Below are 15829 nucleotides of genomic sequence, written 5' to 3'. Positions count from 1 at the left end.
AGCGGCGGGTACGTGCGTTGGTTGTATATGCGCCAGCACGGCGGACTAATAGTTCTGATTTTTTTGAGCGCCTCGACTCATTCCTCCTTGATCCCTACCCCACTTTCATCGTCGGTGACTTCAATTGTGTACTTAACATCGACCGTGACGTCCGCGGACAGGGTCACGGTCGCCGTTATTGCGGTGCCCCCGCGCTCCGCGATCTCGTGACTCCCCAAGCAGCACAAATTGATTGGTCCAACAGTGGCAAAAGAGTGGCGGAAATTGGCATGAATATTGGTCCTACACTGGCATTTGAGCAATCCGAGACTTTTTCCAACAATGGCCCTTCATTCATGCCAAGATTGTGCCTATACTCAGCCAGTCTAGCTGCCAGCATTGACCCAACATTCAGCCAGTCTATCCACAAATGGCCAACGTTCGTGCCAAGACTATGCCCATGTTCAGCCAATCTATTAATTATGGCCCGACATTCGTGCCAATACTATGCCCATATTCAGCCAATCTCACGCCAATAGTATGCCCACATTCAGTCGATCTGTCAATAATGGCCCGAAATTCGCGCCAATAGTATGCCCACATTCCGCCAGTATCAATAATAGCCCCAGGTTTGCTCCGACTTGTGCCCACTTTTCCACCCTTGATCTAACTTTTATAGGTGGCATATCAATTGCAAGGCCAGCGGGAAATTGTACGCGATCGGGGGTCCCACCTAGTTTTGTACCACACCTCTTGCTGGCCAGCAACAATGCAGACATATACCGCTTGTTTTCCACCAGCCGGAGCTTGTATGTGTAACATTTTACATATGAGCAGTCAGCAGACATACAAAAAAGAAAGAACGGATTCAAAGAACAAAATTTATTGCATCTACGGTGCCAGTACATCGTGAAATGCATTGTGCCGGAGCCGCTGAATCGATGAGTCATATCGGCACTAATCGTTGCACTCCTCTTGTAAGAGAACTTTTGCAGTGCCTTGAAACAAATTCCTCGCCAAGCTCTTGCACGATGACCTGGCTGTACATCGCAGCTGCAAAGAGGTGCATGATGTGATCATGAGTGTAAGTACAACCATCGCAGAAAAAAGACAAGAAATAAAATAACACATTGATCTTAGTGGCGCGCAGTGTGCGAGAAGGTACTCGCAACATATGTTGAAAGTATAATTTCTAAATGACTCTTAATATAAATCCCCACACTAATAGCAAAATGTTGAATTGAATTTAACAATTTTTTCCCAGCGTATTGCTAATTTCTAATCCCAATTTGCCGTGTCACACCCTCAAATGCATATTAAAAGTCACAAAAAGAGATAAATATGGTGTTTAATACAAATCAATCTATTTTTATATTTCCTATAAAAATTATATGTCTATTGCGAGCTGGTTGTTTGCCTTTTTGTTCCAGCAAAGTATGGCACAGGTGGTAGCAGCTCCTCCCTATTGAACAGCTGTGAGCAATTTTTTTTTCGCTATGAAATATAATATTCCATGCAAAGACGGCTTGCACAGTTTTGCGAAATGCGCTGAACGCAGGAGACCGAATACACTTTTTTTAAAGTAAGCAGATTATCGATGCCGCTTGGCATGCATGTAACGGGGCAGACGGAAATCTTACTTGAAAACCACACGAAATCACTCTTCCGTTAGTCCATGGGTGATTAATTCCGAGACAACATGGATAAAGTTCGCTGGGACCAGGAATTCCGCTTTTCTCGTACGCCTGCAACTGGCCAAGACAAGGGCACCCGGCACGGGAATATTACACGCGGCCAGAAAACTGCTGCAGTGAAAGAATAAGCGCTTCTGGTACTCATCTTGCACAAACGATAGACGACCAATGTCGTAATGAACGCAACATGAGTCGGGCCACACGAAACTCCGCCACGGTGATTGAAGAGATAGTCAACGTTCGGTAAATCCATTTTTTCAAAGCTGAAAAATAAAGTTCTCACCATTCTGTGCATGCCTTTGCGTTAGACATTTCGCTGTGAAAGTTGCCATTCAGAAGTTGGCGCCAGTGCTTTGTCGCTTTCTCGTTTCCTGCCGGAGAAAAAAAAGGTCGGCGCTGATTCAAAGCGGCAATTACGCCAAGAACCATATTCATTTCCGAACACATTTCAATATAAAAGTATGGTGGTACTCACAAATAGAATCTTGCAGGCCAGGCTACTGAATTCCGTCATAATTGTCAAATCGTATCGGGTGCGGATTCTCGACAACGAACGGCGTCAGCTTGAGCGCGCATGCTTCGTCGGCACGCTGGTTGTGTGGCTTTTCGCCGCCTTGCTAGCTACAGGCGATAGTCGTTGGGCGAGTGTTCGGGAAAGGAGGAGACGACGATGGGAAGGTTTCTTATATTTTTCGGAGAATTTGCTGCAGCAAGAGAAACGGCAGCTGGAAAAGGGGTAGAAGAAAATCTAGGGAGGGTGGATGAGCGGCGTTGCGCTTAGTTGGGCGCGAGGGGAAAACAGGTTAGAGAAGGTCAGTGTACCTAAAATCACAAAGAAAAAAAAAACTCCTAGCATGGTGAGGGCCAGCGCTCTTCCAACAAAGAGGCTCGGCCCGGCAAAAGGCGGCTGTATGGGACTTCAAAAAGGGGCTGGAGAGGGGGGGGTGAAATGAGTGAAAGAATTCCGGAATGTCCGGAGGGTGCGCCATAGGCGTTGAGCACGTGAAAAGCGGCAAGGAAACGACAATGCGGAGATGTTGGAAGTGGAAACGTGGAGCTTGGGCATGAATTTCGTCAAAACGGCTCCAAACATAAGCGTAATCTCTGCGGTCGTGTGCCTCTTTGGTTGAAGCTGAGATAAACGTGTTACTATGAAAATACCGGAAATATAAAACAATAAATAAAATTAGCGGGAACAATGCGTGTTTTTTGAGTGTTTTATATATGATACTTGTGGCGGACTAAGTAGGATGACATACGTCCAAGCAACACCATTCATCAATATAATCCAATGATTCGCTTCTAGAGCGACGAATACTCTACATTTTATACACACCAGTGTAGGCAGGTCGGTCTAAGCCGTCATGCGGCCCACCCGTGCGTGTCTGCGCTAGCTCGAAATGACGCGGCGCGCTAATCAGCAATGCACCTGTTATGGCTCATTGGTATTAAGGATACGCGCAAAGAAAAGGCAAAAAAAAAACTAGTGGAAATGCGACCGGGAAAAAGTTCCGATCTTTAATTTGATAAACGTGATAATTTAAAGCAAAAACGTATGCTAGAGCCGTCGTTATAGAATACCCAAAAATCACAGCAGAATAACAAAACAATTTGCGACATTAAAAAAACCTAGCCACCTTAGCTTCGCGGCTTCAGGAAGCAGAGCCGTTTGTTCGCTTATTATTATTTTTTTAATTTAACATACATCTACATTTTCTTTCTCGTCTGCTGCTTCTTCACGCAGTAAATGCGCAGCAAGTTGTTCACGTCAACTGTTTATTTGCGATAAAACCAAAATCCCGTTTTACTCACATCGTTTCTTCTCTCAAAATGCGCCACGCAATAATTTATGACCTAGTGGAAAAAGCGATTTATTTGTTTTTTTCTAGGGTGAGCATCCTGTGGGTGAGGCATTGTATTCCGGATTGTGTAATACGATTCAGCGTTTCGTGCAGCATAAACTTATTAGTTAAGTTGAGCCTATATCTTGAGACACGAATTTGAACCGGCAACCTATAATCGGGGGCTGTGGTATGCGAGGTATGCGAGAGATATGCGAGGCAGTACGTTAATTAGTGCGTTATTATACCATTCCTCGAATCGAAATTTCATTTTCTTGATTGTGGCACCTCTTTCTCTCTTTCTTTTTTTTTGCATGCCATAATTACAAAAGACGCCGCTTTTCAAAATTCGTATACCTTCGTGAATGAATCTGACCTCTGCTCACTTTCGCGCAATCAATTACATCGCGCTTTTTATTGTAATTTCGCGTCAGAGTTCGACGCTAGCGCTGTTGTTGGTCATAAAAAATTAAATAAATAAACAAGTCCGAATATTAAAAAAAACGGATTGAGAGAAATAACCACGTATAATCACAGGGACATCATTTGGTGTGTCGTGCAGCGGCACTGCCAATACAGGGAAAACAGCGGACAAGTAGGGCCATCATAGCGGGTGTAATGAGGCGGCACTGCCAATATGGGGACGACAGCAGGAATTTAGGGCCATCGTTGGAGGTGTAACTAAGTGGCATTGCCAATATGGGGAAAACATCGGACAAGTAGGGCCATCGTTGGAGGTGTAAATAAGCGGCATTGCCAATATGGGGAAAACATCGGACAAGTAGGGCCAATGTTGGAAATGACACATTGTGGCAGTGCCAATATGGGGACAATGAAGGCAACATTGGTCCTGTATAGGGCCACCCATAGCCAACAGACTCCCAATATTGGGCCAACGGTTTGTGCTGCCTGGGTCAGTTCCGCTTGTCTGACGCGTGGGTGCAGCTTCACGGGGATGCCTTTGGAGCGACGTTTGAGAGAGCACAGTCAGCGAGTCGGATAGACAAATTCTATTTTCCACCAAAGCTCGCTTCTTTTGTCGTTAGCTGCGAAGTTCTCGCGTTCCCTGCAGGCACGCCGGTGATTTCCGATCACCACCCCTTGTCAGTCAGGCTCGACTTTGGTGAGGACACCCCACGTACTGTTACGTGGCGCATGTACACGAGCCTACTGGCGGACCCGGAAAGCGTGGCGTCGCTGCGTACGGCGTTGGCAGCATCGTGCAGGAGCTTCGTTGCGACTGATTCATGGGACACACTCAAGGCTCGTTGGCAAGCAACCCTGGTGGCGGCCGGTCAAGACCGCAGACGCCGGGTAACTCATGCACTGAATGACACCCTCAAGCGCATCCGTATAGTGCAAAGGGGAGCACCCTTAACCTTTGCCATGAGCGATTACCTGAGTCTACTTAAAGCACGTTACCACGTGTTGCTCTGCCAGTCATCACGGGCAGCTAGTCGTGCACACCAGCTCGGGCGGCCGATATCAGACCCGGCTGTGCTACGACACGTACGCGCAGGCACGGCAGAGGAATTCGCTCCCGCTACTGTGCCTTTCGTGACACTCCCAGACGGCACCCAAAGCAAAACCACGGCCGATATCTGCACGATCTTCGCAAGCCACTTTTCGAACCTGTTCTCTACGGACAGTTGGCTACATCTTCAAGATGGTTATGACGGGCTTCTACAAAGTTTTTTTGGAAACTTGCCACGAGTAGCTGAAGAGTTGCATGAAAACCTTTGCGCACCAGCCACAAGCCAAGAGCTGCACGCCATCCTGCAGAGTATGAATGCAGCCTCTGCCCCCGGTCCAGACGGCATTCCAACAAGTTTTTATTCAAACTTTTTTACGAGATCCAAGGAGCGCTCCTGAAGATGGTCAACGGCTTCCTCGCGGATGGGTTACGTCCAAACTCTTTCCGCGAATGTCGCATCATACTCATTCCGAAAGCGGGCGGTGACCCCTCCGACCCGCAAGCATGGCGGCCCATAAGCCTCTTAAACGCAGATTACAAAATAGTCACATCTTTACTGAACACAAGAATGCGGACGATCCTACCTCACCTAATTCACCGGGCTCAAACCACCAGCGTGCCTGACCGCTCTGTGTTTGATGCATTGGCACTCACTAGAGACCTGTTCACATTTGCCAGCAGGACGGGCTTCAGCGGGTGCTTTGTTTCACTAGACCAGGCGAAAGCATTCGATCGGGTGGAACACTCGTATCTGTTCGGAGTCCTTGAAGCCTTCGGATTCCCTCCGCAAATTGTCAGCAGGCTGCGCTTACTTTACGCAGACATGAATGCTCGTCTCTCCGTAAACGGCCACCAGAGCGCTCCCTTCTCAGTCACCAGGGGCATAAGGCAAGGATGCCCTCTCTCCCCAACATTCTTCGTGTTGTGCCTGGATCCACTCATCCGGCGCATTAACGACAGCCCATCCATACGCGGCTTCCCTCTGCCTGGCCAGGGCCAAATCAAGGTATCGGCCTACGCCGATGACGTGTCGCTTTTCCTCAAAGACGAGGATAGCTACGCCGCTTTTTCGCGGCTGTTTCTCGAGTACAGCGAGATATCTGGGGCCCTATTGAACAGGGGAAAAAGCAAGGCACTAAGGTTTGGCACCTTCACACCGAACCTTGCGGGCGAGGTGGAGTGGGTGCAGGGAGTGAAAGTCCTGGGAGTAGTATTCCTCGCCAGCGGAGAAGTAGCCCGCGAAACCTGGACTAACCTCCGCACGAACGCTGAGAAACGCCTCTCGGTGGCGTCAACTTTCCGCCTTTCAATGGCAGAGCGCTGCTATATAGTTAAGTCCACAATCCTAGCCGCATGTTTTTTTGTCGCCCGCGTCGCAAACCCACCGCGCACGTTTGCGCGCAGGCTAACCTCGGCCTGTGGCTCTTTCGTTTGGGCGGGCAAAACCGAACTTGTGTCACGAATGTTCATGCGCCTTCCATCGTACATGGGTGGGTTTGGTATACCTTGTATCCGCACCATGTGCAATGTGCTCGCCTTGCGAGGAGTACGAGATCTTGTACGCAACCCAGACTATCCCGGGAGAACACTCCTCACATATTTTCTGGGTACAGCGCGTAACGTGTTTTTTTCACAACACGTGGTTGGCCCTACAGCCGAGCAGCCGCCGGCATTTTTCGTTAATGTGCGTCGCACACTGACGTCGTTGACTGCCAGCGTGCCCGATCTGGATGTTGATGAAACCCCACCCTCCAGAATGTGTGAAGCACTAACGGTCGCTGCGCTGACCCGCGAACAACTCCAGAAAACGAGACGGGCACGCTGGCGCCAACTGACCTCAGCTACGCTTCCTGCAGATGTCAGGGACTTCGGCTGGCTGCGAGGCTGGCGGGTCCTGCCCACAAGAGACCGCCTTGCGGCGTGGGGCGTGGCGCCCTCCGCCCGATGCCCGCAGTGCGGTCTGCTTGAAACTTTGCAGCACGCAATGTTTGAGTGTGTAGTTGCGCGCACTTTTTGGACATTAGTGTCACGCATGTTTTTAACCCGCCTGGAAGCGCGCACTAGTTCTCCCGAAGTGTTTCAAAATATGCTCTTGTGTGTCGGCATGTTCGTTTTGTGGCGGCAGCGTGGAGTGGCATCCTTAAATGGGCGTCCGCAAAGAACAATGTTCCCAATGTTGCAGCGCCTGCGCACGCGCCTCTTTGAACAAGCATGCATGGACGCTCTGTCAATGAGCGAGGCTGAGTTCTTGCGCAAATGGTCGACATACTTTATCGTCCTGCGCGGCGGTCGAGTATCGGCATTTTTACTGCATTACTGACATGCTCAGTGCTGCGTCACTGCGCATGTGCTTGAATGATCAGAGAATTAAGTTCATCTGTTTTGTTGTATTTTCTATGCTATGACAGATAAAATAAACTTCTCTTTCTACGCCGGCGCCGAGTGATTCAGTTCTTTTGCGGGTGCAAGTCAGCCCAAATGAAGAGCTTCGTTTCCAAGTCTTGTTGGTGCCCTACTTACCGCTGGACTGCCGTCACTACAAGGTGACAATATGCTCTGCTACGTTAGTGCACTATAAGGCAGTTTTTATCGTAACGCGTGAGTTTTAAGGCCCCGTTACGCAGAAAATCAGTCGTCGGCGTTGCCGGCGCTGTGAGCGAAAACTCTCGAGCCTGGCTCTGGCAGGCGGTTCCCACAGAGCAACCTAGGAGGCAGGTGGGCCACAAGGTCGCGTGACCTTTCACCGAGTCATCGCAACCTGCCCATCGGATAGTGAGTCAGCTGCCCACCGTGGCATTTAAATTAATGACGGCTCGCTCGGGAAGAGCAACCTGGGCGGCACAAGGCCCACTGCTGGGAGCGCCTGCCATCGCAGGGATAGTGGCGCGTCGCTTAACCGCTGCATCACTGCGCTAAGAGGACTTCCGGGCATCTATGAATGTAAAGAAACGGATCGACCTTGGTTATATATGGGAATTAACCCCTTACGCTATCACATCATAGCCTTAAGGTGGAACTTGTGTCCTTAATTTTTTTAGTTGAGATTCCGCGGTCTAAGCGGCTGCAAACATTGAGAATTGCTTGGTTTACAAAGACACCAAACGACAGGTCGGCTATGATCGATGGTCGCTACGAAGGAGGGCTCCGGTTCAATTTTAACCACCTTAAAACTGCAATTTAAACTTACAACTGACATCGTACAATACACTGGAATTTTTGTATTTCGCTTCGATCCATCGAAATACTCTGCTGCGGGCGAGATCAGCAGCCGAGCGTCAAAACCACGGAGCCGGTACAGTGGGTCGCCATAAACATTACGCGAAAGTTATCGGCTAAAGGAACGTTACATGAAGATAATACAGGGAGTGTCACCTAAGAAGTTAAGCAACTTTCAAAAATACGCTTTTTTCGGCATTGCATTGCGATCAGTGCAGCGCATCAGAATACAGCTAAGACGTGCTAACTAGTAGGCTTTGTAACTAATATCGGCTTTTAACATTTGATGTATTACTGGCAATCTCCTTATTTATTGAGAAACGTGGAGGCCACCGGAGGTAACATCCATATCAGTTTTTAAAATTTGGGAAAGGAAAATTTCGGAACAAATTTACGCCACATCGGACCTAAATACATGCGCGCGAAAAGCAACCCCTCCAGTACAAGTAACTCGGTGAAATAGCCGAAATTTGGTGGACCATGGCGCACCAAATTTCGGCTATTTCACCGAGTTACTTGTACTGGAGGGGTTGCTTTTCGCGCGCATGTATTTAGGTCCGATGTGGCGTAAATTTGTTCGGCGACAGCGACGAGGGCAACTGCGCTTTCGAAATTCTAAAAACGTTGTGCAGATATTACTGTCGCAAAGCCGAAAGTTGCGCAATTTGGATAACGTTCGTGGTGTAGCAATAGCGCGAAAAACCACAGTTGCGAGTCGGCGCTTGTCTGCATCGTTTCCTTTCCGTTCCTCGCGTTCCATTTGCGCTATTGTTACATCATGGATATTACTTATGGATGGTTACATGCCTCTAAGTGAATAAGGACACACAGTAATAAAGTTCCCTACTCAGTATTAGTTAACTATACTTCTAGCTAGCACGTCCTAGCTCTAGTCTGATGCGCTACACCGCACACAATGTTGTGCCGAAAACAGCGCTCTTCTAACTGAAGAACCCTTCTTAAAAATTGCAGAACTCGTGAAGTGAATCACCCGTTCCAAGAAAGTTTGCGCATGTGTGTAACACAAAAATTCGATGTCTCACCAAGAATAACCCCTTAAAAAACAATATAATCGTAAAGTTCTATTACTCTAGTGTGCTTGAAGTCTCCGCAATCGCTGTTTGCGAACGACGTTCGTGTCTGCTATCTCCTCGATTGGGTGGCAATATTTTTCGACGATTGCTGAGCTCCCGCCAGCCGTTGTGTGGCGTGGGCCGGCTGCTTCGCTTGATAGTAAAATGTGTGCTTGGCTCTAGCGGAGGGCATTACGAACGTTGACGCACGCAGGATATCGTGTCATCCCGAAAGCAGCTGACAGCTTCTACAAATCGAGACCGTCAAGCCTCACCACTAGTTGTGGCGATGCGTGGTGGCTAGATTCAGCAGACGATGGCTTTGTGTTGAACCCCTATACCGCTTCGGAGCGCTGCAAATAAAGAAGCAACCCTTGATGCCACGATGGCCTTCGCGGCTAGTTGCAAACTTTCGCACGTTTAGCAATCGACGGGTGGGCTAATGGTATTCGCGACAGCTGCGCTCGACAACCGGAAACAGCCGCGTAAACCGGCTGGCGCGCATGGAGTCATTGTTCGGCAAATGCTCGACGTAAAAGTAGTCTGCTACGTAAATGATTGTTTGTTTGCTTGTTTGTTTGTTGGGTTTTATGGCACATAGGCAACTGAGGCCATCATGCGCCAAGCACGGGGTATGAGGGAATTGTCCTGTGCAGAATTTTATAGGAATATTAAAATAATCGCTGGTGTAGAGAGCCTATGACATTGGTATGTGTCATCTAGTGACGGCAGATGAAAAAAAATTGTAAATGGCTAATGATAAAAGCGTTACGAAGGTCAGGTAGGCTCCGCGGCCATCCTTGGCGGGGCAAGGACGTTGAGCCCCCAACAACCCAGATAAAAACCTCACTCCCTTTCTCAGGAATGAGAAGGTGGCTGAAGTGCATCTTAAGGTAAAGTGAGGCAGTGGATAAAAATTTAGATATTGTTGAGCAGACCTGCTTCTCTTAAAAAACCAAACACGCAAGCTGTGTTAACAACTGCATCTTCTCCCAACAATAACATCGGGTGCATAGGAATGTAGTAATTATAAAACTGTGTAAAATACTTTTTCCTTAGTTTTTCTACTTTTGTACAAGACAGTAAAATGAGATTTACTGTTAATTCCTCTCCGCACTTCTCACAAAGAGGTTTTGCTTGTTTTGTCAATAGAAAGTTATGAGTAAGATGTGTATGTCCTATACGAAGCCAGCAGAGAATTACTTCTTTCAAACGTTCCTGGTGTGTGCAAGAGTTCCATTCATCTAAAACTGGCTTTATCAAATGTAGTTTGTTATTTACTTCATTGTTCCAAGTTAACTGCCATTTTTTTCCTTAATTTACGGTGTACTAAGTGCATGCAATCATTAAAGGGTATGTTTACTTTGTTTATTTGCTTGCAACGGGCTTTAGCAGCACACAAGTCTGCTCTCTCGTTGCCTTGAATTCCAATATGGCTAGGTACCCAGCAGAGTTTTATGTTTTGTCCTTGAGCTATGGATGTTTTTATGTTGTGTATGAGGTCACTAAGTAGTGGACATTTTGCATTTCTTGAGTGGAGGGCTCTAAGTACACTTAGTGAGTCTGTATATAATACTGTTTGCGAGGTTCTCATTTACTATTTTTTTATGGCTAGAAAGATGGCGTGACATTCGGCAGTGAAGATGGATGTACACTGCGGAAGCCCTACTATTTGATTCCAATCCCCTTGTACCACTGCACTTCCAACATAGAGATCTGTTTTTGAACCATCTGTGTAAAATGCTGTGAAAGTACTGTACTTTTCCTCAAGTGCGAGAAATTCTTGCAATATATGTTGTTGTGGAGTTTGTTTTTTATGGAACTGTGTAAGGGTGAAATCGCAGACTGCAGGGAAATTGCACCATGGTGGCAGTGGATTTCGTCTTTGCGCAATACCAGGAAATGTGTTTAGTACGCCGAGATCCTGGCACATCTCTTCAAATCGCAGTAGTAGTGGTCTGGTAGCTTGCGGTTTGTTGTTAAAGAGTATTCTATATGGACACTTTGTGGCTGTAGGATAACATAGATGTTTCTGTAGTAACCGGATTTTTAGGATGTACGAGCATGTGAGCATGGCTCTTCTGTGTGTAAGTGATGGTTCGTTAGTTTCTGCACGCATACCTTTAATGGGCGATGTCCTGTATGGACCAGTGGAGAGACGTAAACCTGAGTTATGTACTGGATCCAGTCGTTTGAGATACGACGGTCTCACTGACCCGTACACGATACAACCATAATCTAAGGTAGAGCGCACTACAGAGCGATAAATTGGTAAAAGGCAGGTCCTATTGGAATGGAACCCCAGTGTTTTCGAGAGAGTACCTTAAGTATGTTCAAGGATCGAGAGGCTTTCTTTTTGAGACCGTTAATATGAGGTAGGAAAGTTAGTTTTTTGTCAAAAGTAATGCCTAGAAATTTTGTTTCATTCTTTATAGGTAGTTCGGTATTGTTCAGATGTAATGTGGGGTTTGATTGTAGGCCTCTTTTTAGTGAGAACAGGACACCCACTGTTTTCTGTGTGGAGAATTGGAATCCATTTTTGTCTGCCCATGTTGCCGGTTTATTTATTGTTAGCTGTATTTGTCTCTCACAGGTTGTTACGTTGGAGGACGTGGAGGCTATTTGGAGATCATCGACATAGACAGAATACATAATTGACTTCGGGATTATTTTGCTTATGGAATTCATTTTTACAACAAAGAATGTTGTGCTTAAAACACACCCCTGAGGAACCCCGTTCTCTTGAATGAAGTTCCTGGAAAGGGTTGATCCCAGGCGTACTTGAAATTTGCGGTTCGACAGGAAATCATTTACGCAGTTTAACATCCTGCCGCGAATGCCAAGTTCTGCAAGATCCCGAAGAATCCCAAACCTCCATGTTGTGTCGTCTGCTTTCTCCAGATCGAAAAATACTGCTAGGCAGTCTTGTTTGTGTATAAAAGCTTCACGCACAGTATTTTCAAGGCGAACTAGATGGTCGGTCGTTGAGCAACCTTTTTTATAACCGCATTGATGGATATCAAGGAGTTCACGCGATTCAAGGACAAAATTCAGTCTTATATTAAGCACACTTTCGAAGGATTTGGTTAAGCAACTCGTAAGGGCTATTGGTCTATAACTTCTTGGGGAGGTTGGTGGCTTCTCAGGTTTAAGAAATGGTACAATTATAGCTTTCTTCCAATCTTCAGGTATCCTCCCTAGTGTCAATATTTTGTTGAAAAATTTCAAAAGTGCTTCTTTAGCAGACTCGGAGAGATGGGCCAGCATTGAATAGTGTATTTCGTCAGGCCCCGGAGCAGTTAGTTTTCCGGAAGACAGCACTCTGTTTATTTCTGAGAGTGTGAAGAGACTATTGTATTGTTCATTAGTGCTGCCACTAGTTGGGAGTCTTTGCTTTTCAGCTATATTTTTGTAATTTAGAAATGACTGCGTGTAATGTGACGAACTAGAAATGGCAGCAAAGTGCTCCCCTAATATGTCTGCCTCTTCTTTTATACTTGTTTGTGTACCGAGTGTCGTCAAAAGAGGAATTGAGAACGGTGAGAAGCTGCCGTTAATTTTTCGAACCTGCTCCCACATTTTTTTCGACGTGACCTGGCTGTTTATGGATGAGATGTAACTTTGCCATGATGCTTTCTCGGCGCTGCGACGAATGCACCGAGCTTTAGCTCTGGCTTTTTTAAAATTTATGAGGTTTTCTTGTGTCGGGTACCTTCGAAATGTGCCCCATGCTTTGTTTGGTCGTTTTTTCGCTTCCTTGCAGTCTTGTGTCCACCATAGCTTGTGATTCTGTCGCACCACTCCAGAAGACTGAGGTATAGATAAGTGTGCGGCAGCTAGAAGGCAACTTGTGAAATTTTTATTTATCTCTTCGATGTTAAAATTATCTAACGTTTTTTTTTCTAAAGTGGCTTCTGTTCTAAAAAGTTCCCAGTCTGCTAAATGAAGTTTCCAACGTCGCGGTTTTGTTGGGATGATTTCTGTTGGAGATGTTAGACTGATTAGTACTAGAAGGTGATCGCTGCCATATGGGTTGTCAATAACATCCCATTTAAAATGGTTAAAAACAGACGGTGCACTAAAAGACAAATGTAAACAACTCATTTTCCCCGAAGTTGGGGAGCAATATGTACTTTTACACGAGTTTAACAAACAAATACTACTGCTAAGAATAAGATCCTCTAAAATGTGACCTCTGGTATCTGTTTTTTCACTTCGCCAGAAGGAGGAATGTCCATTAAAATCGCCAACTACCAAAGAAGGCTCTAGTAGCTGCGCTAAAAGGTTTTGTAGCCCTATGCAGGGTTGCCAGATTGGGCTATTAATAGCCAAATTGGGCGACTTTTTGTCCGAGTTGGCGTCAGAAATTTCGTTTTGGCTATGTGGCTACTTTTTGGCTACATCTTTTTCAAGCGTGAAAAAAAAAGTTAAAGTACTTATAATGTGTTCTTTTACAATTATACAGTGACAGAAATAAAAGGCATGCTGGAATCAAAATGCAGGCTATAGCAGGTTAAAGAAATTGAGCGCGTCTGCTACAAAATGACAATTTGTAAACGCTGTGTTCGAGAAAACTTATGTGTTTCAAGCGGTCAAGAAACATGGCCTTTCGATTTCTTTTATTAAGAGTGGACCCTACGTGAAAGTTGCCCCCGGAAACACTTCACGGCCTATAGATTGCACTCCATCCGGGAACTAACGCCACCCGCGCACGCGCGCCACCGAACATAGACTGCTGCCGTCTGCACATGTGAGCGTTCTCCCATTGACGGTGCACCGCGGGTGACCATGGTACCAGAATAGAGGGAAAACACTAGAACTTAAGTCTCCCTACATGGTGCGAATGCGTAAGCATTCAATGCTACTGTTTCGCTTCTGTTGCCTGGTTTCGTGATCCTTACATGTTAACCGTTAACCGTAGACGTGGCCTAGTGGTTTGGGCGTCCGCTTCGGCTGCGGTAGGTGGCTGGTTGGAAACCCATCGCCAGGGATGTCCTTTTCTTGTATAGTTTATTCTGGTTCTGCGGACACATTCTGCTCAAGATACGCATGAGGCAAGTAATGCGTACGCATTAATAAGGTCTTTTTCTGTTTCTTCCTATTCTCGTGGTGCACACACCAAGCGCGCCACACGCAAGAGCCTACGCTTTTTCTGTAGCCTCAGGCGGCACACGTGCAGCCCTCTAGATTCATTGCGAGCGACGCGAGAGCGCCGTGTCCGTTGCGTAATCTGCATGCACTGATCCGGAGCCATGGAGCCATCCTTCGGCGCGGCGCGGAACCCACTGTAACTAACGAAGGCGGCGGAAGTTAGTGGCATGACATTGCATTAGATCCGTCGCTACGAGAACTTTCAGAATGGGCAAGTGGATGATGTACAGAGGGCAAAACGCTTGTCTAGAACGACCGAACTGTGCGCTCCGCAGCTCCCAGAGCCGCCGCGACCAGGAAGGAACAAAATGACGATGAAATCGTATGAGTTTAAATGCACATGCTTATTACATCAAAACAACTTTTAACCAAATACTATTGCTAGATATCGGGCGTTAAGCCCGAAACACGCCCATAACGTGTTCTAGACCAGCGTTTTGCCCTCTGTGCATCCATAATTACAAAAAGAAATGAAAAAAGGAGCTGCAATTCAAGAGTAAATATGTTTTTCTCATTATTGTGAACGTGCTGTTAGAATGAAGATAAAATTGACATAGATTATCATGTGGTATATATCCTTGATTTATTCTGGGCTCATGCATATCGTAGAATGTAGCTTCAAGAAGGCGCATGCTAGATGCTTTGAGGTGACGCTCTCAGTGAGAACCTTTCTCTTAAAGCATAAAATTGAAATATGAGGCTGCGTAAGTATACAGTAAGGTATTTTCATTGTCGATGTGTCTAATCTGCGCGCGAACATTTAAAAGGTGAAATATTCCTAAACTAGAGCTGCGATTGCGTTATATAGCGCCGCCGTTCTTTTCCGCGTGCAGACTGGCTGTCGTCATCAGCCTCAGGTGATATGGCCTACTGCCGCGCCTGCGAAGTGGAACTGCGGCCCCATCTTTAGGACCTGGTTAGCGCACCTGGTTAGCCGCACTGGTTAGCGCGCATGACGGGTGCGAAACGTAACAACGGAAAGAACACGCTTTGCGCACCTCCTCAGACATCATGTGCGGGAAAGAAATCTAATGTGTAAATATTCCTGCCGAAAATTAATTCAATATGCTTAAGAAATGTCGTCACAAAAACAAATATTTTTGGCTACTTTTGGGCTACGCAAAAATTTCGCTTTTGGCTACGTTTGGGCTGCTACGAAGTCCAATTTGGCTACCTGAGGTCGGAGCCATCTGGCAACCCTGGCCCTATGTTCATGACTTAAGGTGTGGTTCCAGGTATACAGAGCACACTGTAATAGTTTTGTATGTAAGTAGAGTGGCTCCTACAGCCTCTAATTTAGTCGTAAGTTTCCCCTCTTGGCCTGCTATTCCATTTTGCATGATGATGGCTACCCCTCCCGATAGCCTGTTTGCATGCTCTCGGTCACGCCGGAATAACTTA

This window comes from Amblyomma mixtum, chromosome 5 (genome assembly GCF_055824585.1).
Source record: "Amblyomma mixtum isolate Tamu chromosome 5, ASM5582458v1, whole genome shotgun sequence".
In the NCBI taxonomy this organism is placed as follows: Eukaryota; Metazoa; Arthropoda; class Arachnida; order Ixodida; family Ixodidae; genus Amblyomma; species Amblyomma mixtum.
The sequence above is the reverse complement of the archived record's forward strand: the minus strand, read 5'-3'. Positions refer to the sequence as shown.